The sequence below is a fragment of the Patagioenas fasciata genome, chromosome 6 (genome assembly GCF_037038585.1).
Source record: "Patagioenas fasciata isolate bPatFas1 chromosome 6, bPatFas1.hap1, whole genome shotgun sequence".
Classification (NCBI taxonomy): domain Eukaryota; kingdom Metazoa; phylum Chordata; class Aves; order Columbiformes; family Columbidae; genus Patagioenas; species Patagioenas fasciata.
Genome location: NC_092525.1, coordinates 26,614,460 through 26,640,917, shown reverse-complemented (window position 1 = coordinate 26,640,917; position 26,458 = coordinate 26,614,460). Strand labels below are relative to the sequence as shown.

The window sequence follows — 26,458 nt, the reverse complement described above, 5'->3', positions numbered from 1 at the left end:
TTTCATTATCCTTTTTCTTTACAGGTTTTTTCATGTTCGCTTACATTATTCAGAAATGTTCTACTTCTTCACCTTCTAAATAAGCTGAAGCAGCGTTGTTCAGTTATCCGTAACGGCAGGAGTGACTGCTTATACCAGTGATTTTTAAGAGGTATTTTTGGTTTCAGAGTGATAAAAGTTGTGTTCCAACACTTGCAGCATTGTTATCCCATGCTTCAATAAAATATGACCTAAGCATCTAGAAATCATGAGATTGTCTTCAAAGCCATGAGTTTGAAGTTAAGTGAATATATTTGACATGTCTAGCCTTCCAGGCCTTGTGGTTTTAGAAGTCACTTCCAAACTTTTCTGTACAATCATGAATAGAGGGTTTAAGAGAAAAAAAGAGCACTGGGTGATTTTACTCAGGCATGCGACTCCAGAAGTTGATGCTTAAGTATGGCATAAGAAATTCAGATGCTACAGTAACTGGTGGTGGTGTACTGTTTGCTAACCTGGAAGAAGAGGTTAAAAATGCCTACATTCTTTCTGCCAAGGCTGCTTTTGTTTCTCACAGAGATCAGCTGAGTAAAAATGAAATCTTCCCCCAGTTTTATTTATTCATTCATTTATTTTTTTTTTTACACCCTTATCCCTGTAACCATCAGCTGTGGCAGTTAAATTTATTTTTCCCATCTCTAGAAGGAATAGTGGAGTTGAAACCTCCCAGAGAAGCCACCAAAATTGTGCTCTCATCCATCAGAGATGTTTTGGTGGGGTTCTGCTCAGGTCTTTCCACAGCTGGGGAAATGGAAATTTATCCTTGTTCCTGGACACCACTACTGATAAATAAGGCTTTTTATCCAGACTCACCTGATTTTCCAGAGGCCACCACCAATATTTGCCGATACACAACCTCATGTTGCTCTAGGCAGCTAATCAACTATACTGACCTTAGCCATTATGAATGAAATTTTCATGAGGGCAAGAGTTAAAAGGGAATATCTCCTGAAAGTTTGTGAAAAGAGAGAACTATGGGGCCCTGCCTCATAAGTGAGAGATAATACTCTGTCTGCAAGGGCCCCATCACACTTTCCTGAGCAACAAGGTTTGGCTGGATCCAAGGGCAGCTGCGTTGCTTCCTCCTGTTCAGATTACCCTGTGGCTCCCCTGTGTCTCACAGCTGGTACAGAGCTGTAGCATCTGAGGTAGGCTTCAAGCTACATGTGGTTGCATTTCCGAATGTGATGCACATACCTATGATCACAAAATAGAGATGATTTCCTCTGGGAACTGGACACTGTACGCTTGAATGTACTCCAGGCAAGCAATAAGAATGGTTAGAATAGGTCTACAACATCTATTGGACTATCAACTTTGATCTGGTAGTTAGTAAAGCCCTCTAAAACCTGATACTGACATGATGCTGATGTGAACAATGAAAGAAATACTAACCCAGTTGCCTCACCAACCACAGAGCAAATAATCCCAGTACAGGATTGTTTCTCCAAAGGGGAATAGTCAGTGTATTAATAAGAATATGGGGACCAAATGTACCATTGTGTATTGATAAACTCCCTCTTTCTCCTTCTTATTCCCAGTAAGAATGGCATATTTTCAGATTTATGGTGTTGCTCTTTTCCTTTTCTTGCTCCATCACTTTAATCTTTCCCTCTTTCAGGGTGGTAGACAATATAACCTCATAAGATACATTGGTGTGGATATGATGGATTTTTTTTTCTTCGTTCTTTTGATAAGGGAAGCTGAACAGACTCATACAGATGGATGTGCGAAGTGAAGTAGAATATTACTGAATAATCTTCAACCTTGAATGAAGAAAATGAGATACAGGATGCCAGTGTTTTGTTGACATCTGTGAAAAGAGACATGAAAGCATCCAAACCTCTCTCTGAGGTAGAAAGCTAAGGGGACCACCAACCCATGGCTCCAATGAGGAGGATGACCCTGGCAGTCAGTGGGACAGCAGGGATCCCATGCACCTCTCCTTGTGTGGCCACAGGGGAGAGGCTGTGTCTGGTGCACAAAGGAGAAGCAAAGCATGTTTGGTGAGTTCTCAATGTGATGCTTTCCTCTTATTTCTGTGGAGGAGGAAATACTGACTTAAATCTGAAGTTTTGTCTAAAATGGGTAAAATACAACTCCATGTTTTTTAATATCTGTAGTAATTTCATGATTATGTTTCTAAAAGAAAGGACACATTTTCATTTTCATAATTAACAGGAAATACATGTTATACATTAAATGTGACACAAGAGAGATGAATTATGCAGTAAACTCTGTGTGCTGATCAGCACAAAGCCCAAGGCACATTCAGCAGAGTTTCTACGAAGATCTGTAATGAGTTTCAAGTACATAATTTCCTGATGGAGGATAAGAAAACATCCATCAATGCTAATTTTCCCACAGTTTTTAGCTTTTTATGAATACTTTACAGTGTACAAAAAAAAGACGAATTTCTCAAGTGCAACTTGAGGAAACTCTGTTAGGAATTAGAGAGTATTCCTAGCCAAAACTAATGAAGTCTGAACCTTAAACATGGGGATGGTTCAAAGTTGACAGCCCCAGCCTCTCATTTCTTCTAAAAGTTTAAATGGATTCTCCAAGTCTGAACATGGATATTTTGTTTTCTATTTGAACTCTAAACCAGGGTTGTCATGATGCATTCAAATAGGCAGAATCTAGTAGTTAGGCTCATTCCTGATTCTGTAGTAATGTTGCACAATGGTCTGAGAAAGCAAACTCAAGTGAGATTGGGCATCTCTATATCAAGCTGGAGGTCTCTGTGAGTGGATGCTGACTTTGTAGTGGAGCACATGATCATGTGCACTGGTTTATTCTTCTCTTGAGCTTTTGTCAAACTGCTGCAACAAAATGCATCCTGACATTTTAGGGCTGAGAAAGTGGATTTTAGCTACTGGCAAGGAGGTGGTGGTAACTTTTCTAGTTAGGCAGTTGTCTGTTTTATATTAAGATTTATTTCCTTGATTCAAGACTTCAAAGGACTGAAATGTAATACCCATGAATATTTTTACAACAAGTGTACGTTGCTTATTTAGTGAGGAAACATTTAATATGTTCCCTGTGTATATAATAGTATAAATATAAACAACAATATATTAAATATAGCAATTACACCCGCTATAACAAAGTATTTAACCCCTTAAGATTCTAGTGATATTAGAGAAATTAGAGGTAGTCTGGCCAAGAGTTGTGAAGAGCTTTCAAAAAGAAATGTTAAACCGATGTGTATGGAGAGTAAAACTGTTTAGTAAAGCTCACCCTTACTGGAAACATCAAATTGTTATTTGATTGTATTTTTCTCCTGCTTATGTCACTCAGTTATGGTAAACAAAAGCCTTCCCAGAGGCGATCGCTATTCTTACTGAGTCATAATTTAAGGGTGATTACTGTGGATATTCAGAGAAGGCAGGATAGGATCTCTCATGCTTTGGTATCAGGAAGTAAGGTTAATTTATTCTTGATTAAGGTAGGCAAAAGTAAGTTGTTGAGTTCTGGCACTAATACAAAACTATCCAATAGGGAATAGAAACACTGAACAATATTTGTTTATCTTTGATGCAAACAAAACTTTTGTAGTCTGATACTACATTTGTTTCCCTCTTCAGTAGTTAGTATGTCAAGTGTTCATACTGGCTCTGAAATTGTGCTAGAAAGCTCAAGAGTATATCAACATCTGCAGCATAAAACTGTCTTCTCTTTGATCATTCAAGCTTGCCATCACTCTAGGTGGTCCTAACTAATAAGGAACTGTGATCCTCTTCACTACTTGATTCCAGTAGCCATACAACAGACTACATACAATTAATGCTTGCCATTATTGTTTTAGTCAAATACCAACACTTACCTACAGATTTATGATCCTGTCAGTAAATCTGTTCCTTTTAATTACATATTTATAAATCATGCCACTATATGTATGGGAACCAAAATTTCTCTTTTAAGGGTTTAAACTTTCTATGTCTTTTTCTTTGGGATTTTTTTTCCCTCAAGGCAAAAACGTGCACGAGTGTTTTTATATATGTAATATATGTTACTGAGCAGGAGTGTTGCTCTGAAGTTCCATACAAACATGTACTATGAAAAATACAAATCTTTTATCTTCTCCAGATTTCTATACGAAGAATTTGGGTTAAAAAGCCCTGGTAGTTATATGCGAGTGGAACATACAGATCTGAGATTTGTTTTTCTTCCATTTTAATATATAGGTGTAGATTTTAAATAATTGTGAAATAAATAAGCTTAGAAGAGGGGACATCTCTGCCCTAAGAGAGGCATGATACAATGGATTTGCTCTGAGCTGTCTGGGGTTATTTAAAACCAATGAATTAAAAATCAGATAGTCAGTGAGGGCTATAATTTACACTACAGAGGTGATAAAGCTTTTTGTGCTCATATTTACAAAGAAACCATTAAACAACAGTGATTTTTGATTTTTTTTTCTTCCCACCAGGGAGAAATGTAAAACTCAATTTTACCCCTGATTGGTAAGGTGCTAATTTGTCTGACAAGTTGTTGGAATCTCAGCATGTTTGAAGTATCCTTGATGTATCAACACCTTCATGCTGAATGAAGGACGGCTTTAATGTGTAAATGTTTAGTACATATTCTATATCTCATTAGCCAAGAACAATACGCACCACACACAGGCAAGAAGGGTCAGAAGCAAGGTCCAGTCAAAGAGAAAAACCTTTTATGTTCTAATTAAATGAGCAAATATTTTAAATACATCTCATTTGCAAATAGTTTATCCAAAAATACACTTGAAATTTGCAGCCTAACTTGTGTCCTAAAGGCCTGATGAGTCTAATATCAAATGGTGCATCCTGAATTAATGCCAGGTTGTAATGCTGATGCCTTAAAGTTCTTCTTACTGCATGCAATATCACAAAATATTAAGAATAGTAGAAGAAAAGCAGTTGTTAATAAAGCTACAAAGGTATACTTTTACAAACTATTTCTGTTGTTAGTCTGAACTTCAGTAAATTGTATGTCACTTTAGAAATCAGCTTCATTGACTCTTTTGTGAAAATGAAAACATTTCTATGGAAAGTGAAACCATTTTCTAGGGAAATTCCATCTCTGTTTGAATGAAAGGTAGGATCTCCAGGTTCATTTCATTCTGTAAGTATAGCAACATCAAAAAGAAGACAAGCCAGTGAAAAACAGATAATTTAAAGAAAAGCTGGTAGAAAGGTAGAAATGCAACTGCATTAAACAGTGGCTCATGTGGAGAGCAGACGGCTTCTGGTGAGGTGGAGAGAACTCCTTGCTAGGTATCTTCCAAGGGGCTTTTCTGTTTGTGAGATGAGAAAAGTGACAGCTCTGAATGAGGAACCTGGAGTATGTGATCACACACTCTCTGCTGGTTATCACAGCGATTTTCCTGGTTTTGGCTGAGATTATGCTGCTTCCTTTTGAAAAAGTTTTCCAGGCAGAGACGAACAGCAGGTTCAAGTATAACAGGACTCAAAACTGGAATTTTTGCACATTTGTGTTTATGGTTGTTACCTTTAATCTCTTTCAGGCTGTAATAATTCAGATATTCGATGCCATGGCTTTTATAAATACAATACAATAAAGGGAACAAAGGGCAAACAAAGCCTGCAATGCTCTTAAGAGAGTATAAAATTTGCCATATTTCTGAGTTATTGCACGAGACTATTATGGACATGGCTGTGGATGTGATTATATAGCAAAAGTTTGTTACCACAAAGCTATAGCTCAGCTGACCATCTGATTAATATATGCTGCTTCTCAGCAGACCTAAATAGTCTACATAGACCCATTTACTAATACAGTTATACTGACTATTATACTGAGCAATGCAGAGTGTACGCTCATTGCAGTAGGTGACTATGGCTGGGAAACAAGCAGTCTGATTTGTCTTGCATGAATTGCACTAAGTATATTTATGAAAGGAGACGTAGGAAACCAAAATGTAGACAAAGATCTTCTCAAAGCTGTTTTAAATATTCCCAGTTGGAGGAATTTAAAACAACTCCCCTTTTGACAATCTTAGCTATCAGTATCTCAAGGGAGGAAGCATATTTTCAATATTATGATTGAGTGTCAGAAAAATGGGTCTTTTTTGTAGTGTTGGTGAGATGCATAAAAATTATCTGCATCTGTTTGTTATGCAAGGTTTGAAACCTAGTATTTAAATAAATCCTTATGATGAGTTTATGAAGTTTTGCAAGATCCTTGTTCCAGGCAAACGTGATTTTTCCACTTTTGTTTTAGATGTTTAGAACAGCTCCCTCTGTCCAGCACCAGAGATGGAGTGATGGGCACTTAGGGGCATTTAGGGGTGGGAGATTTGGACAGAGTCTGTCAGGGGTGGCTTCACCCTGCCTCCAGCCTGCTCAGACTCTCTGATCCAGCAATTCCTGTTGCCCTTCCTGTCCCACTGCCTTTCAACAGGCAAACAGCACCTGCTCACAGCCCCCAGCCCTCACCTGGGCACTGCCAGCTGCTGCCACTGTTTTCCCTGCCTGGAACTGCCTGAACAGGGCTAGGGGCTCGTTACTAACCCTGTTACCCATCCCATGTCGTCTCTGGTTTAGGTGGTGCATTTTGCCCTGTCTGGATCAAAGAACAAGCTGGGCATGGGCCCATGGAGAGAAACATGCAGCTTTTGCTCCATTTGGAGTCCCTAGAAAGGGGACACCTGTCTCAGCCAGCCCTCACTATGGTCCTCATCAGCACTTCTGTCTCTGCAGGCTATGTGGGCACACTGGTGTTCCACAAACTTCTGGCTGGCTGCATTCCCATGCTGCAGAGAGGAGATAAGAGAACCTCTTTTAATTACTATTTATCCACATTACTTGAAATCAGTCTAATGCTGCTTGTCAGTTCAGTTGCAATAGTGCCCTCATTCTGTATATGGGTTCATTCTTTCTTTCTGTTTTTCTTTTCCAGAGATTGATCCCTCTGAACTGATGAAACCTCATGACTTGCAATCAATAGTCTGTAAAACAATAAGGTCAGCAGTGCGAAGATTCAGATTTTCTGCCTCTAAATGCAGACTGCTGTGCTGGGCTGCTGAGGTGAGTCTGACCTAAGCTGATTGCCTGATAGAAGAACAGAATGGGAGGAAAGGAATTAAAAATACATCGAGACATGTTGAGCTGTTAATACAGTATCTGTCTACTTCACGTAGATAGCTGGGGGAAATATGGCTGTGTAAACTTACAATAGATGTGACTGACAAATGCCATTTTATTGTTAAATGTTAAATTGTGAATGAACCCTGTGACTGGAATTCTAAACCCCATATTCTACACTACAGCCTTGTAAAATGATCAAGAACATTTACGAGCACAGTCATAAGATTAGCTTTTCCAGTGAAGGTGAAACAGAAGTCTAGTTATGGTGGTGGTGTTTTGTTTGTTTGGGTTTGTGTATGTCTTTTCATACTTATATGACTACATTTATTTGTTCTGGGCAAATAGAAATTCACACGACCTGCATGAATGGCAGAAGTGCTATAGGGTCACATACTTCGATATAAAATGCAAGTTTGGATCCAGTTCCTAAGAGGAGCTACATCCAGTCTTCTCAGCTGGATCCCAAAATAAAGCTGGCATGAGCAGCTCTGAACAATTTGGGTGACTTCTGTGCAGATGGACACATTGTGTGGGGTGTACGGAAAGCGGCATCACACTTAACCTACAGTCTAACCTGCTCACCTTTCTGTGAATTGATGCTGGATTACACCCATTCCAATCTGGCTCTTCTGAATGCAACAGGACTTCACCATGGCTCAGTTGCACCTACAAAAGAAAACAAACATAAAGATCGGACAGTGGCAGTGAAATGATGCTGAGAGATTTTCCACAAATTTTGACAAAGTGGCATAAGTATGATCCTGAGGGGTGCTGAGGTGTTCAGAAATTTTACAGACAGTTATGTGCCTGTAAACGTGTCTGCTATTCACCACCTAAATAAAAGAGACTATAACTGTGACAGGGAAAAAAAAAAAAAATATATATATATAAAAATAAAAAAGAATTTGCCTAATATGTGAGTAGGGCTGGGATAACAGTGGCACATGGGTGGAAGAGCAGGGAGTGCCTGGGGCAGGTGAGGAAGTGGTAGAGCTGGGTGGGGACGGTTTTGTGGGGCCGGCTCAAGGCTCTGCCGCAGCCCGTGGGTTAGGAGGCACGGTGAGCTATTCGTAGTCAAGAACTTGCACAGAGTACTTAGCCCTTAGAAAAAAAGAAAGTTAGTGCTTTTTGACTAAAAGATTGAAGCTTCTTTTGTGGTTTGAGGCTATCGTCTCATGAACAATTTGTCCAAGGAATTATTGCTAAGGTGATTACTGGAGTGTTGTGGCAAGTATTCCACGTTCTCAAGATAAACTCTGAGTGAACTGTCCACAGCAGCTGGGTGACCTGTCTCTGTGCCTCGCTGACTGATGAAAACTCTCTGGATTAGCTAACTGTGTAAATACTCATGATCATGAAGTTGCTGTAGGCTTTACATAAGTTTATTGTGTTGGTCTCAAATTCATGTTCCCACTACTAAGTCAATTTACCAAGTACTGTTAAATATTTCCCTCATATTAGTGTCTGGAGCTCAGATCAGAAAAGCTGCAAGAACTAGCCAGTCCTAACAAGATTCAAAGCTAGCATCAATTAGAAGAAAAGCTACTGCAATGAAGTTTTCCTGTTGAGAGTGACCAAGCCAGATAATAGGAAGAAGCACAACAAATCAGGAAAGAAAGAAGAGCCTATGAAGATAGAGCAGGTATGTGAATGTATTTTTCATGGACATTTTGACTTCCTTGCTATACTAATTTACTTTATGTCACACGGTTTCATGTCATATAGTTTAATGCCACAGTAGCAATTATTTTAACAGGAACAAAATTCTGTCTGACCCAATACAATAGTGACAAGTATTTACATATTTAACTTCAATTTAGGTGCCTGTACTGAAATCAGTGGGATTTAGAGGAACTTAAATATACTTACAGATCTTGTGATTGTTCTCTTCAAATCCACAGCTAAAGTTTTGTTTTTGTTAGGGTAGTGATCATAAAGCATTTGTCTACTCCTAATTGATAGCAGTAAACATTAATTTCAGATCTGAATCCAACTCTCAGATGCCTACACATTTATGGCTGCAGATTTTGAAAAGTTTTGCAGGGGTGCATGTGCAGAATTGTGATATCAGACCTGGATCCTTGGAGTAGCTCATTGGCCATATGTGCATGCAAAGCAGAACACTGTTGTTTTCCTCTGGCTCGTTTTGAGTTCTGGGATTCCAGTAGGCGATGCTATATGCAAACCCCTCAATGCTGACCCCTCCTACATTCTCATTTGCAGCTGCACATTCTAAATGCTGCAAAAGCAGATCACACAACAGTGTGATCTGCAAACACATGTACAATAGCTGAACTACAAGAACTGTTCAGGTTTGCAATGAGTATCATAGATAGTTCATGGAAAAGCCATGTTTTGAAATAAAAATATAAAGATGTAGGAAAAGATAAATTCGCTTCTGTGAAACATGTGGCTCCAAATACCCAAATGTCAATGCCTAAACAAAACCACGGAATGTATTGTCCTCATCTCTTGTAAAGGGTATTTGCCTGCATAGAGTTGAGATCAGCTCAAAAATCACACTTCTCCCATATCCCACTTCTGTGCTGCTTGGAAGGTCTGGCAAAACCTCTCCTTGTTTCTGAGTGTGTCACACTGAAGTATCGATCGTGCAAGTTCAGGTAGACAAGTGTTTGCAATACTGCAAATGCTGCTGCTGAGAGCTGATGGGCTTTCTAGCTGCTCCAGCTGCTTCCCCTGCCAGGTTCCTTGCAGCCTCTCAGGCTGCACTGGATTGTCTGTGTGGCAATGGGCCCCTTGTACTGCTGGGACTCTGTGCAACACTGGACTAGCCATGGGTCTGCTCCTGGGTATGTTCTTAGCTCGTCACTCTTCCCAGATAACAAACACTGGAATACAAAATTGCTCTTCCAGCTCTAGACTCCTTTTCACTTCCTGTCATATAGGGGCATGCATATATTTAACCTCCACATTCACAAACTATCAGCCTTAGTACTATTATTCTCTTCCTAGATTAAGAAAACCTATTCACAGTTAACGTAATCTTCAGTGGATTTAGAGCACTGCAAATCATTGACTCAGCAGCGCAGTCGAGAAAATACCCCCAGGGCACTTATTTTTTTTCCCCCCACAAAAGTTCCCTGAGCACAGAGGGTCATTTTCAAGGCTTGTATCTATCTAAGGCATTTATTTGAAGGTCAAGCCCAAGTGGTTTGTGGAACTGTTTCATGCTCAGAAATCAAGTTCTTCCAAAACTGGTGTCTCCTGATAAGGAAACAATATGCTGGATGTGGAGATAACAAATGTCTGAGTGAGTGGTGTATTTCTCTATGATTTGCCCTTGGGAGCAAGCAGGGTGACCTTTGCAATCCTGGGTAGTGGCCCTTGGGGACAGCTTTTTTTACCAAAGAAACCATGATCGACCATGAAAAAAACCAAACCCCAAACTTTGTCTCCATATAAAAGAAGGCATCCCGGCAACTCAGGCAGAGCCAGAGCCAAACTAATGTTAAAAAGATCTTAATGATCTTGATTGAGTTAAAACTGAGACTTATGTGTGTTGACAATACTCAAAGTACAGGATTTAGTTTCAGTTATTCTAAGGGATCAACAGAACTTAGGAAATCAACCAGAACTTGACAACATGGCACTGATGCAAGATTTGTACTGACTGCTAACTTTTCCTTAGGCACCTAAATGAAATAAGGGACAGCTTATAGCTCCACTACTCAGAGCTCCTCATGATGTTTGTGGATAGACTTTCAAATCTCTACGATTTCAGAACATTTTAAAAGATTTTGCCAATGGTCTTTGAAGTCCAAATGGGACCTGGGCAACACTGAGTCTGTGAGCAGCGTATAGCCCCCCTGTTCTGTGCTGGTGCCCCCCAACACAGAGGAACCACTCTGGTTTCTCTGGGACAGTGTTTGGTTGTTAAATTCATTTCTCACAGGGGCCTTTCTCTCCAGTTTACTTCAAACTGGCAGACAGAACCAAGATCCCATTTGATTAAAAGAAAGTGAAGAAGGGAACTGAACTCCTAGCAAACAAACAAAAGCAGTTTGAAATTTTTAGTTCAAAAGCACGGCAGTGTTTTACCAGCAAGGACCGAATTAATTAATGCTGCCTTTTTCGTGCTGCTACCATTAAGAATTTTCCAGTGTTACTGTTCAAAAGCGTTTTAAAGAGCCAGCTGTGTTACTGCTTCGAAATAGCTCTACCCGGGAGTGAATTTTTGCATTTTTTTTCAGAACAATCCGTTCTTCCATGGGGAAGCTAAGCAAGTTTATGTAAGTCCATCAGTCTTCAAAGGCAAATAAAAAATCACAGGCTTCCTTATTCTAGATCACTTTCCTTTTCTATTCAACATCTCTTTCCACATTTCCTTTTCACCATCTCCAGCAGCAGCTACTACGGTCATGTGCTGGGGTAACATGCACATGTGTGTGCTAACGCGCACACATGAATAGGCTCAAAAAATGAAGACCAGTACGTTATAACTCCCCTATATGTTACTCTCAAATAGTTGTTTCTTCTTATCTTCCTTTCTTCCTTTTCCCTTTCCTTTATATGTATGCCTTCTCTGCTAGCATTTCATAGTGCTAATTGCCCTGATATTGTGAATCCACGGTTAACTGCCATCCCAAACTGCTTTCATTTCCAGTACCTCCTGACACCGAGCACTAGCACTGCTTTTTGTGGTGTTGGAGACAACGGCACAAGCCTGCAAACTCCATTACGTTTAAGTCATTTTGGCCCAATTAGGTCCAAAGTTAGGCTGTTATTATCATTTATTCTGTATATGGCAACTGAGACATACTCTGGAAGAATATTAAGAACGTGTCAGATGTGGGAGGTCAGGTAAAAAGTATGATTTTTGTACTGAAGTGTGGGAGTCTCATGAGAGCAGAAACACAAATTCAGATGAGCTCGACTACCTCAGCATCTCTGACATGCATTTAAGTCAGTTTTTGTGACGTTGTCACACAAGCATTACACAGCTACTTAGGCTAGTAATGTGAACAGACAGGAAGCAAGAAACATTAATGTGATGTTGGCAATGTCGTTAACATCCTTGATATAACACTGTGTACACTGACAAACACATCAATCTTGTTAGAAGATTCCTGTCCCAAACATTTCTGCAGCTTTCAAACATGCTTTTTTACGGTTGTGGTCTTTATGCTAAGGCAAGCTGCAAAAACATTGAAGAAATAGTTTCCTGGGATTAAAATAGAGAAGAGAGGTAAAATAAAGGTGGAAAACCGAGGCGTGGAAGAAGATGTCATCACAGCCTGGTGCAGCGGATTTCTTCTGAATATGGTGATATGAAAGACTTTTTGGTAAGTAGCCATACACGTGGCTGGCAAAGGCTCGAGTAAAAAGACCTGGGGATTTTTCAGGATGATTGTGTGACAATAAGTAATACTTTGAAGTGGCGATAACGATAGTAAGTTCTGAGGGAACGGTTTTCCTCCTCTAGTAGAGCAAAAGTTCCAAAGAACAGGCTATGTTGCTGTAGCCTCTCAAATCCAAGCAATGGGAACTCACAGCAGCGGGGAAAAGGGACAGGTAATTGTTGGCATTTGTCGGGTTTGGTAGCGACAAAGCCCCGGTTCCCCGAACCCCGGGCAGCGGCTGCGGCGCCGGGAGCTGCGGCGGGGGGCGCGTGGCCGCGCGCCATGGCAGCGCCTCCACCGCCACCTAGCGGCCCGACCGCGGCGCGGCCGCGCTGAGACCCCCGAGTGGGAGAGAGCCGGGACTCCCGGGTGAGAGCTGGGATCCCCAGGTGAGAGCTGGGATCCCCAGGTGAGAGCTGGGATCCCCGGGTGAGAGCTGGGCCGCGCTCCATGGGCTGGGAATTTGTTTGTACATAGGCGAGGGAAGAGGGTTTAGAGTATGGCATAAGTAGTGCACACAAGTAATGCCAGGTGGCTTTTAAGAGTGACTTTTTACTGGAAAAACCCACTACTGCCTGTTACCTTGCTTTTGTCAACTGACTTTTCCTTTAATATCTGTTTGATGTAAAACTTAATTTGGTTTCTACCAAGTTTGAAGTATCTTGGTTAACTGCATAATTAAAGAATCAGAATTGGGCCCTAAGTTACATCCCCAACTGTTGCTCCTTTTCATTCCAACTGTATTTCCTGTAGTCACATTGGTTGTGTTATTGAGAGGCCATGACACTCTGACACCATACAGAAAGAAAAAAATTAAAACATTATCTTAAAATCTCTTTCACTACTCAATTGTCTTGTACTAACTTGATAAACATATTGAAAATGGGAGGAATGGACTATGCATTTCTAAAGACAGGCTTCATAACTTTAAAATGATAGTGTCCTAAAATACAGAGCTGATCTATGAAAAACTAAGTAAAATAAAAAAACTACACTGGGTCTCAGTTGTTAAACTGCTGCTGTCAGTCAATGTAATTCCCACCAGCTAACAATAGAAATGTTTTGACGTGCAATCTTGTACACTCTTCAGTAATAGTTACCTAACAGGAGTTTTCAACCATGGAATTATTTCTTTTTCCTCTCCCTAAGAATCATGAAAATTTTGATGAGATACAAGTCCTGTTGTAAAGGGCACCCTGTCAATGACAGCAGTCACCAGAGCAACTCTGTAAATTGCATTGTATGGAACAGTCATGTACGATAGAACTGTTATATTTCATAATAAAAACCAGCTTATCACCAGGGACAGGAGGCTTTAGTTTCTTCCAAAAAATACCACCAGATCAGACAGTGCTTGTAACTGGAAATTTAGGGTCTCCTAGTTGCCTTTGGCTTGTTAAGTTCTGTTCAGAATCCAGCCTGAGCAGAGAGGTGAAGGTTTACTTTGGGTGATTACAGAGCTAATGGGTACCCAGCTTGTGCTTTGCCCCCCAGACATAACCAGCATCCAGCACAGAGTCAGATGCAGTGATCACATCCACTGCTCCTCTGTTCCCAGCCCTGGAAGGCAACTGAGGCCGCAGCAGCCTTCACAGGCACTCCAGCTGCCTTTGCAAAGCAGCTGGACCATGCACAGGAGCTTTGCCAAGCCAGGCCCTCCACTACACTCTTGTTCTCAGAAGTCATGCAGGGATGTGGTTTTGCCTCTGAGCGGAAGAGATCTGCAAATGATTTGAAGGTTCAGAGTTCAGTGGTGGTTTGGAAAAACACCCGTCGGGCTGCAATGCCCGTGGGGGAGCTGTCTGGGTAGACAGGTTGTCTCTGGGTATTTCTGGCATTTCGTCTCCTGACTGAAGGCAGGAAAGCTCAAAGAAAGAAAAAAAAATATGGAAAAATACATCCAGACACTTCCAAGCTTTGAAATTAGTTTCCTAATATTTAGTGAAAGGCATAAGTCAGCTCTTGTTTTACCCACCCATCCCTCTTTGGACTAGAAAATAGCCAGTGCAGTTTCCTTAAAAATATCAGATAAGCAGCATAAATAGTTGCCCAAGAATCAGAGATATGACTAATTCCTATTCATTAGACATGTGCAACATAAATAACTTCTTGTTTCACTACTCATTAATTACAGTGAGATGCCTCCCGCTCTGTCACACGCATCCAGGTCTGCTTCCATGTTGTCTCCTTTGAATAAATTGATGTCGTCATTCTGCAGACTTGTACCAATGAGAGGAAATGGGAAAGGATGTGCCCCACCGCCACCCCCCTCCACCCCTGCAGCACTGGTTCCTGGGCATTTATGAAGAGAAGATGAGCTCCAGGGGTTAAGAGAGTTTTGTTACTTGTGTAACATCTTGTATCTGAGGTACAATTCCCAGGTGGGAACACTGCAAATGCTTCTGGGGAATTTAGTAATTCACCTCAGTGGTGTGTGTAAACACTACTTAATGGATGTCTTTAATGCCATCTTCCTGCTTCTAGGATTTTCACTGGGTCACTGCATTGGTGTTGGAGCTTTCCCTGGGGCTGCACACACACATTACCATGCAGCCAAGGGCAGGGAAAACCATGCCCTTTCAGTTTAAGCTGATTGCAGGTTTTGATGAAACACATTTGTTTGTTTGTTTTTTAGTTTGTGGGGTTTTTTTGGTGCTTTGCTTTGCTTTCTTTTCTTAACACTGAGTCACCAAAACTTAAAGTTACCTTGTAAATGTGTTGATTTTGAGGGGAAAGTTTTCCAAACAGGGTGGACTTTCTGTGTATATTGAAAAAAAAAAAAAAGAATTCTTCAGTGATTAGAGGACTCGCATCTGAGAGCCCTGTAGTCAGCAAAGCGCAGTGAGTTGTGAAATAATAGTCGCTGAGCCTGAGACGGCATTGAGCAGGGCAAGGATTTGAACCTACTTTGCAGACTAGTTTCCTGATCAGGGGTTCATGGTCTCAGTATATCTTGCTAGTGCCAACCCACCTTGTAGAGCTAATTAAAAATTCAGTAAGTCAGGGAGAAAATGCCCCTAAGCCAACAGTTACTGCAGCTGGGACCAGCCTAACTTAAACCCTTGATTCAAGCTGATCAGGGAAAGATTTGTCCACAGGTATCTCCCATGCAATGAGCTTAGGGGTGATATTACTCTCTGTTCAGCATGACATGAAGGCAAACCCAAATGCCTCAACTCTTTTTTTGTGATGCAGACTTTCTTGTTTCTACCTACCCTAATGGAATAGAGGGAAGTAGAGTTAAGAATTCAGATGTCTATTTATAGTCTCATCTTTTCCTCCTACATCTCTCTTGCTTTAAAATGCTCCACTGTGCATTTCTGGCAGTTTCAGAAGTGCCCTGAAAGGACTAATTTTGTTTATCTTCAAAACTAAAGCTGGTGGGAACTGAGGATGCCCCAAAAGTAATTGTATTAACAGAAGGTGGTGATGCGAGGTCAAGGGGAAGTGCAGGACCTGAGCGCTCAAAATACCATCAGCTACGTCATAAAACCAGATGTGCTCTGTTACTCCTTTCTGCATATGGGGAATAGTCTCAAGATTGGGTTTACACTGAACAGCATGACAAAGGTTTTTATCCCTTTTCAGAAGGGATCCTAACTTTTATTCTCCCTCCCCCCCCCCGCCTTGGTTTTATTGTCACTGCAAAAAACCTGCAGAAATTATTCTACAGAAATGCTTCCTGGCTTGAAAAAAAAAGAAAAAGAAAGAAAGGGGGAAAAAAAAAAAAGGACAACCTCATCCTAAACTGCTGGAGGCCCCAGGTGAGCCTGTGGTGAGTGCCTTACTGTGCCACAGCAGCCAGCGCAGCCTGTGGTACGTGGCATGAAGCTTTGGCTTGGGGCAGAGAGCAGCGGCTGGCTCTGCCCTGTGCCGTGGGACTGTTGAGAGCAGCTCCCACACAGGAGGGAACAACGCTGAGACAAGCAGCTCGGTATTGCCTGTCACACAGCTGCCATCAGCACTTCCTGAGGGGCACTGTGACATGTTCGATGTCAGCCTTTCAGGTGACAGCCTGAGCTAAAAGGTGGCAGTTTTCCTTCAGCCTCAGGAGCACTACGGATGGAGGCACCTCCCAGGCTCCTGCTAGCTGTAGTTCATCTGCTGGACTCTGTGGGTGGCTCAGTGAGGAAGGGGGAGTTAAGATCAGTTTTTAGCAGTAATTTTAAGTTATGCTGTTCTGGGCTTGTGCCAGAGCTTAGCATTACGCTAATGAACATTGCAGAGGGTGTATACATAAACTTGATTGACTAGGAAAACAGAAGATAATGCATGTTCATAACTGGTAATAAAAAATGTAACTGATTTATCTGTTGATAGAGAAGTACTATACAATTGAGCTTCAGAAGAATCCGACAGGTTAGCCTGTCCTGCCTCCAGCCCTTGTGCTCAAGGCCTTCTTTTCATAAGAATGTTGTGCCCTGCCTAACTCGCTGTGACCAGAGACGGTGCAGCCATTCTTCTGCATTGACTCGAAGCAGCAGGACCACATGCTATTCTGCTGGGCTGTGCTCCACACAGGTAGGCATTCTGTTTAAACCATATGTTGAATTATAACTGTGTAAGTAGGAAGAAGACTAAAACGTAATTCACTGGGTTCTAGAAAATCTCTGAATGGATGTCATTTTATCAAAGTTTTATGTGCCCTATCCAAACACCAAACAATTGTGCTGCTCTGTCAGATTTAAAGTGAGCTGTTATATTACATGTCTAGAGGTGACTACCTCAATGGAAACCTTACAGTCTGTAGCCACTGTCTTAGGATTCAAGGCTGATGCTCAGAGATGAATTTTTGGGTCGGGGAGAAGGATTGCTAAGATTAGACCTGAACATTTGATTTTTTCAGAGGTATGATGGACTATTTCTAGTGAGTTTTAAAGCTTCTCAGGATAAGCTCTTGAGATTTGGGTAGCAGTGCTGAGGTTAATGTGAGTTTGCAAGCTGGTCTTGGTGATGGAATTTGGGCTGACATTCTCCCAAAATGACTGTTTGCAGTTGTACCTGTCTTCTGTTAATTAGCTGGCCATCACAGCTAGAGACGTGTCCTAAGCAGCATGAGAAGTGTGGTGTGCTTGTGCCGGGCCAGAGTGTGAAGGATGCCTGTGTTGGGCTCACAGCTATAGTGCTGTACCTGGCCTTGATTACATTACTGAAGCTCTGTGGGACAAAGGGACATTTCTCTTGTGGAAAATGGGAATAAGTGTTGTTTCCTACCACAGAGCAGTATTACAATAGGCTAGTAGCTCAAGTGGATTGTATGTGTCAAAAGGTACTAAACTTCTCAGCAGGCTCCACTACCTAAATGGTTTTTGGACCTAAGTTTATCTATTGCCACTAATTAAATTCCACTTCAACAACTGCAACAGAACCTTTTTTTCAGGTCCTTCTTTAACTTGGCAAATCTGTGGAAAGGAACTTTCTTCTTATATATGTTCCAAGCTTGGCAGCACTTCCATCAGGATAGGGACTAATTTCTGCCAATTTGGGCTGAAATATGTGTGGAAGAGATTGTGAGATTTGTTACCGTCTTCAGATTAGAAATGCAGTTTAGCCTAAATTTGTACTTGAACCTGAATTTAATTAAAATCTTAGCTTCACATACTGCAATTTTGCCTTTTTCTAATAAAAAAATAGAGGTAAAACAACACAGAAACAGGAAGAAAAGGCCTACTTTGCAGAAAAAAAATGCCCTGATGCTAGAGAAGTGAGGGAACCTGACAGGTTAACTCACAGTGTTCATTATTGCTCAGCTACTCTTGATGGCAGATTAGGGATAAATTACTCAGTGAGCATATGTCTTGTTTTCTCTGTGACTCCACCTCTTTTGGGCATCCTGCCCTATCCCCACCCCTTGCACTTGTCTGCATGTCTTAATGGCAGTATTCATGCAGCTGGTAATTTATGTATCTGAGAGAGATTTACACAGAGCCTTCCCTTCAGTTATTCAGAAGATCTGAGATACAGTATGCGATTTGTAAAGTTTCAACCTCCAACTTAAAGATCACAAATGTCTTAAGGACTGGGCTCAAATGAGAGAAATTTTAAAGGAATAATTTCAATTCAAAATTAATTCTTAGGTCCTCACTTTACACCTAGTTACAAAAGTTTGTCTTAAAAATAAATACAATGCCTACTGTAACATAAGCACGCAGTCATTTGGCTTTGATTGAGGCAGTTTGATGTTCTGTTCTGGAAGACAGACGGAGCTGATCCAGTTACTGAAACTGTCTTGATTCAGTTGGTGTCTCATGTCATAAACACAAATTGTTAATTTCATATCACTCATAACAGGCGCACTGTGAATGTTTGCAGTGTTTATGGGATATCAGTTACAAATGTGATTATACCAGCCATTCCTCAGGACTGACACCAGTTTCAAATTAGAAGCTGACAGGCCTCACCTGCTCCTGAGTTCACCGATAGGTCACCTTCTTGTCATTTTGGCTGTCCCCCCCCCCCATCAAAATGACATCTGTGTTCATAAAGGGACGGCAAGGGACTTGAAGTTGTTAGAATTGTTGAAGAATAAGAATAAGGTGTCATCTCCTCCAATAATGGACTGCTCAACTTTGGCCTTTCAGATGGCGTGATGCTTGCAGCACCTGACAATGTTTCCAGATACAAGAATAGCTGGATTGGAGGGTCAGCAGTTGTTCCCTCTTCCACCCATGGATGCTAGGCATTCAGCTCAGCCCAAGCATGGAGTATAGACAGTCCCAGAGAGTTGAGCAAAGAGCTTGTAAAATGTCTTTACTCTTCTACATATAGAAACAGGACATTAGGATAAATAAATATTCCTTTCAGAGGCTGTTTGTTACAGATCCTTATTTTTAAACAATGTGTGAAAGACAAAAGGTAAATATTGTTCAATAAACAATGCTAAAAATAAATATTTTCAGTTTGTTGGACATTTCCATTAATTTGTTTACACAACACTTAATGTAGATGCAAATCATAATTTTATGTGGAATTGTCCTGACTTTTTAGAACCTCTCCATATTCACTCAATCTAATAGAGTTGAGTTGGGCAGTCCAATTCCTATATCCTGACACCTCTCAAAACTAGGAAAATGTACATGCATCTTCAAATACAGGCTTTGGGACTTTCTGTCATTAAACAAATGGAAATTTCAGATCCAAACAATATCAGACTTTGCAGGTTAAATATTTGGGCTCCTCTAGATTTCAAGTTTACTAAACAAGCATCTAATATACATGTACCACCTGTGGAACAGTTGTACAGCTGTCTTCTTAAGGCTTGGATTTTCCAGGAAATTAAGTAAACATATGTATATAATCCCATGGAAGTTACCTGGCCTGTTACTGCTCTGTGTAGAGAGGAAGGTGCCTGAGCTGGGGGTTGTGACAAGCTTTTCTTCTGGCAGCATCAAGGGCCTGAGTCTCACCATGAGTTCAGTTGTGTGCTGGTAGGAAAAGGGCACAGGCATGTTTGTGAGAGGGCAGGCAAGGATGAACAATGTATTGAGTTGCACTTTTTGCCAAACGAAGAGCTCAGAGCAGCCAAGGAAAACCTTTTTGTTTTCCCCTCACTAAATTAGACCTTTATTTTTGTCTTAGGCACTGTGGCTAGCAGAGCTGTAAGGACATTCAGTTATCATAGTTGCCATCATTCTCTGAAATCTGTCCTTGATTTTATTTTCTGCTCCAGAAAACATTGTAATATTGTTTTTTAAATTTATATTAAATAAACTTAAGGCTACATTCCTTATGGTGTAACAAGCATGACTTTCAGAAAGCAAAGCTGATTCATGCCACCTGAGTGTCTGATTCTTAATATAAAAGGGAACACATTACAAGAGAGTAAACAGAAGCAAACGTGTAATAGAAACTCATGTCATTGACATAGACTCCCCTCACAGTGTTCAGCAGGGGAAAAAAAAAAAGCTAAGGTAGATTTACAGAAGCCACCACTTTTTTTTAATTATTTGGATATTGATCATTTTTAATCTTCTTCTCAGAACAACCGGGAGATCTATTATAGCTTGAGTCAGCCATGAAAAGCGGGTCCGTTCTTTAACCTGCCCCAATTCACTTGGACATATTTTATATCTCCAGGGATTCAGCCACGAAGTCCATTAGAGCATCAGATGCAGTGAGGTCAAATCAATTGTCCATACTGCAGACAAGGTAACCATCATTTACTGTAATTCTCCCCGTCATGGTAGAGGAGAGGAAAGGTTAAAAGCTGTATTACCATGAGGCTGTCTCATCTATCTTTCAGTATATTGGTAATACCTAAACATTGCTTAAAGAACTGAATGTACAATCTTAAATCTGCGTTAAACTGGATTTAATGGCTAGACTGCCAAATCAACAAATTTGCTAATGATTTTTTTTTTTTTTCAGCGAGGAGCAGAAAAAAATACCACTTCTAAAACAAAAAGCAAAAAACTTTAAATATATTGTCATGTCTGACACAACACATCCAAAGCTGTACTGAATGTTCATCTCAGGATGACCTGAATGACTGATATTTATCCTTCCCTACACATAGATATATTTACCTATGAAGTAATTTGCTGTCATCTCTTTAAGCTGGAGATGCTACAACAGCCCAAAAACAAAAGAGGAAGTAAATTCAAGATGTATATGTTGTACTGTAAATCAAGTCCTTATGTGTTTGCACTCTAGGATGGGCAATAATAATTGACTGAAGCAATCGCTGCTGTGAGAAAACAAACGTCCTGGTGGTGCTGCGTCTGAAGGTCAAGCCTGATGACACGGTAAGCACCTGAACTCTCACTGACTCCCGGGGAGGTGGCAGGTGCTGAACACCTCCCGGAGCTTGCCTGGCGGGGACAAATTTACAGAGCCATGAGGGCTGGAGGTGCTTTTTCACTCCCACCTCCCTTCACGGGTCTGCAAAGTCATTTATTTCTATTATGGTGGCACAGCATCTCTCTGACTCTGGCGCTCTGTGCGTTAACTGCATGAAACCAGACAGAAAATGCAGTTCTGTGCCAGGGACTGCATATTCCTCCTCCTTGAAACAATGGCGCTGTGGCCCTGATCAATGTCACATGAGCTGAGGTGTGTGCAGGGGAGCTGTGCCCACCCTTGCCATGCGTGAGAACTGTGGCGCTGTGGTCCTGTTCTTGCAGGCCTCCTCTGTTGAGGTGGGAAGCAATAATCTACCCCAGCTTTATTCACTTGGCTTGCCTATTTGCCTTTTCTGGGTTAATCTTTTCTTCTTTCACGGATTTCCTTAATCCTGAGCTGTTTTCATTAAGAAAGTGATTGAATGAACGAGCTGTTGAGATTTTTCCATATTCCAGAAATCTTTTCACAGTTGTAGAAATTAGTAAATCTATTTTTTTGGGTGTTTCAGAAGCTGTATTAAAATAGAGCCAAAATATTAAGAAATAGAAGATAGTCAGACACCGTTATAGCAGTTTAAGTGCATCAAATGTATTTCTGTGGCTGACATACATTCATGATATTCTGCTTGGGAGACAATGGGATGAATTTAGTTGGAGTGTAATTTGGTGTAGGTTACAGATTAATAAATATTTTTATTATGAAGCCTATTTTAAAGGTTTTAGTCAGGGTTTAATGCCCAGCACAGTAAATTCTAGCTTCAGATAGTGCGGGTATTTACTAACCATAAAAAGAAACAAGTAAAAGTTTTGTGTGTGCTGAAGGAGAGATAAATGTGCTTTAGATTACGTGTTACATACCATTCACTTAACTGCTTTTCCTCTTCTGTTCCCTTTTTTTATGATTTACCTTAACACATACTCTGTGTGGCTCTGTTTCCTCAGTTCATGTTACTCATCATTTCTGAATTCGTCCCTAGGAATGTCTATTGACAGGTCCTTTGCTAATCCTCACAACAGTGCAGATTTGCAGTGTGTCATTAAATTAAAGTAATGTCACCATTATAAAAGTATATTAGGCAGCTCTACAAAATTTAGTAATAAAATAGCTAAAGCTTTTTCATTTTAATATAGAAATTCAGAAATAAGTAAAGAGAATGTAAAGCTATGAAAAACATAAATTTATCCAAGTCTGGAAAGAAATAAAAGGTTAAAAAGATGCTTTCCTTCATAATAACACCAAATTAGGACCCTATGCAGTTTTCATGGTCTGTTGCTTTCCTTGTTCTGGAGGTCCTCTCCGAGAGCTCGCAGCTTAGTAGTTCCTTCTGCAACGCTAACTCAGGGAATGGTCCGCTGGGTTGCTTAAGTGAAACTGGAGTCTCAAAAAAGATCAGACAAGCTTTGCTGTTCTTTGGCTTCAGTGGATATCACAGCCCTGACTGAAAGAGCACTGAACTTAACAGAGAGGCTTTGGATCTGGAAAAATGCTTACTGAAATCAATGAGAGAAAGAGCTTTAAATCCAACAGTTAACACTTCACTCTGGCCCTTTTCTCAATAGATACAAACATTGGCTCTGTAATGCCTAGTCATTTTTTTAAGATCAATACGACAAACCTAGATTGTGCAATGGATGTATGTTCACTATCTGCTGTGTTAGCATTACAAGTCAGATCAGACTTTTGAAAAACAAGTATTTGATTTTACAATAATTCCATCCTGTGCAGCAAACAAATGTATTTTTAGGGAAATTTGTTTAACCAGGAAAATCACTAAAGAATTCCTCAAGAGTTATATATAGCTCCTACTTGACAGACTTCCTTAGAGAACTTCTTTTTCTATGTCTAGAGTAATTAAAATAAAAGTTGTCCCTTGAGTATTTGCTGTTGGCGAGATGTGTTTAGTTTAATTTTCTCCAAATGCTAAAGAGGTTGCTATAGTATGGGGAAGTAGTTAGGTCCTGTGAACATAAGAGAGATTCAGATCCTCTGAATTTGCCATAAGGCAATATATTGAAGCAGACCTTTCTGATTCTCTTGGTTGCTCTGAGGGAGTGCAGCAATTGCCTTCTCACTGTAGCAGCAGTCGGTGTCCTGGAAGCTGAGTTAATGGCACGACAGCTGTGACATCACAGACAACGTTAGTGTGGGGCTTGAGGGATAAAAATCTCCTTTCGCTAACAAAAAGCAGTCCTGATTACAAAAATTGGTGGCATTAGACAGAATTGCTCTGAAAACATGCGTGGAACAAGCAGAAGAGAAGTGCATTTTTAGGCAAGTAGGTCAGCTTGGGTGCAGCTTGGCTGGTGTCACAGTGTGACTGTTTCACACTGAAGACAAAACACAAAGCTCTAGCAGGAGGTAACCAACATAATCTTTTATTTTGAAAACTAACTTGATCTGTTAAAATTGAAATAATTATTAATGAAAGACATCACACTGCTATATAAAAAGATATTTACTGCAATGCTGTAGGCCACCAGAGAAGACTGTATGGCCCCCCGTTCTTTTTTTTAACAGACATAGATAGGTTGAAAAATAGTAACTCTAGATTGCTTGGAGTTTCATGGCATTTATAGATAATTTGAAACTAACATGGAAAGTTTTGGAGGCTCTCTTTACATAAGTATGTACCTCCACAGAATGCATTTTTAGTGATTCATTTTTCACTTGTGCTAAAGTCCCTCCTACTTGCCCTGTCTACAATATATCATCCTTCTGTGTCACTGGGAAGTCTTATTTATAACGGATTATCCAGTAGTATTTTCTATTTGAATCTCTTGACTTGGTGCTCTCTGATGTCCAAAATGAGTGAATCACAGGAGTAAGTTGAGGCCATCAAGCTTTCATAAGGCTATTTAAGTCTTCTGAGTCTGAAATAATGGATGACAAATATAAAAATTTCCAACTGGATATGCATTCTAATTTCTGCTGAATTTCTCATGTTTAAAACATGAATAAAGACACTAGCGTTTGTGACCAGATGAAAAACAACTAGCTTAAAAAGAATCCACATACAAACCATCCTAAGTGATTAATTAAACCTTTTGGTAATGCTTTGGAATTGGATTTTGGGCTGAAATTTGTTGTAAAAGTTTTTCAAAAGCTGAGGGGAAGGGAGAGAAAGCAGTGAATGAAGGTTCTTGCTTTACACAGATCTCTCCATATCAGATGATGATTAAGAGATCAATGCATATTTGTCCAAACCAGCAAAATGGAGAGAAAAATATAGTAAAATGGAATGTTTCCTTTTGATATAAGTTCAATTTAAACCAATTTGTTAGATCAATTCAAGGACAAAATTTACCAAGATTTTGAAAAGCAGAAAAGCAGTAGAAATATTTCCATCAATCAGAGGAAAAAAAAAAATCTGATTTTGTCCTCAACCTCCTCACTTCCAGCTCTAAGTTCAGTGCTAATATAATTATCTGATGCTGAAGGGAAATCAAAATGAGAAATTGGCTTTAAATGGAAGTTTAGTTAACTAATTTACTATCACTACTGAAGCTGAGGGGACTGCATGCTATGTGACAGGGTAAAGTTATATTATGGGAACAGGAAACATTTCTATAAAAAAATGTAAAACATAGGAAAAACCAAGGAAATGAGAAGGTTTTAAAAACATTTTTTTTTTTTTTTAACCAGGCAAGATATCCTTTTCAGCATAGTGTGGGATACAACATTAATCTTCTTTGTCTAGAATCTGAAAAACTGTATAAATTTCCTCATGGTCAAGGCTTTGGTACATTACCTCATTTTTACTCACAGAAGCCAAACTGCTAGATTTTTGGAGACTGCTAGCAATAATTTTTTTTCTATGACAATTAGTTCATTACTGATGTTAACCATCTCTCCAATGAACTCATGAAGAACTTTAATATTAAAAGCACCTCATAAATCATTTACAATAAACCTGAAGGGATATCGAACATTTGTAAATATGACCTCCCATTGCAGGATTTGTCTCTCTTTTAGTTTTTTTTTCCTGAACCTTTGCTACAATTATCTTTAAATCTCCATGCAAGAAGCCAAAGAAAGGGGAACTCAGGTTTGTAGTAATATTAGTCATCTTACTTGATGGATATTCTATAGCTTGTCCTTTTTTCCACTTCCTCTTACCTGGTCCTTTTATAACTCAGACAGTAAGACGGAGTCTTAAATACCCTTTGGATGGAGCCAATGCGTCTTATGAATGTAATTTATATAGTAGTTGATGATTTAAATGGCAAAGCCCCAAAATCTTTTGCTTTTTAAAAATGTGAATCTGTCTGGATCTCATTAATGAAGTTCCTTGACTACTCTCTCTTCTTTGTCTGGAAAACCATTCATTTATTAACGAGATTCAGCTCTTATTTTGAAAAATACTTTGTAATATTTAAAATTTTTAAAATATTTGAAATACTGGTTTAATCTGTTGATTTTTGTACAGTCGACTCTGACAAAAACTTGCCAGTGGTGATGTGTAGGATGCTGTCAGTGGTCAGCACAACCTAAAGACATCTACAAAGAGGAGTGGAATATCTCTTTGTGACCAGAACAGAGATGATATACTCTAAGTGTGCATTTTCCAGTCGCTTACTTGATGCTGTCATTCCTCACTTTTCCAAGTTTTTAGATTTCCAAGAACAGAGAGACGTTATTACAGATATCCTCTTCTATTCTCCACTAGTACACAGAAAAGCTTCTACTGTGGACTTGCAAGGTTTGCACGTGCGTTTGCCCTTTCTCATCAACCTTTGCGGTAAGCTGTGCCATTCTCACAACCGGGCCAAGGGGAAGATACTGTCCAAGAAAAACAAGTTGGTGGTTCTAAAAACGACCAGCAGGAGTCCAGGTAAAGGATCTTTTAACAAGTTCTTATAGAACTTCATGTAACAGAAGTAAACCCAAACTTACTTACATATTACTGAGTTTTGTATACATAAAGGGACATAGCTTTTTCAAGTGAAGAATAATGTTTTTGTATCCAGTTCAGTTACAAAGACTTCAGATTCCTGCTGAAGCAGGAAAAGAGTCAGATGCCCTGTAGTACTGTAAGTTACCAAGCAATTTCCCATCTCCAGAGAATAGCAACAAAGAACCCATTAGACTTGTCCTGGGAAGGCTGAATGCCCCATCAGCTGAATCATCACA

The 26,458-nt window shown here is 40.0% G+C and overlaps 1 long non-coding RNA gene across 1 annotated transcript; it reads left to right on the top strand.

The window, feature by feature from the left end:
* The first annotated feature begins 16,655 nt into the window (after positions 1 to 16,655).
* On the top strand, positions 16,656 to 26,458 carry LOC139828298 (uncharacterized). Its single transcript, XR_011739764.1, has 4 exons — positions 16,656 to 17,008; positions 20,564 to 20,635; positions 21,140 to 21,231; positions 25,995 to 26,458. It is a non-coding gene; the product is annotated as an uncharacterized lncRNA (long non-coding RNA).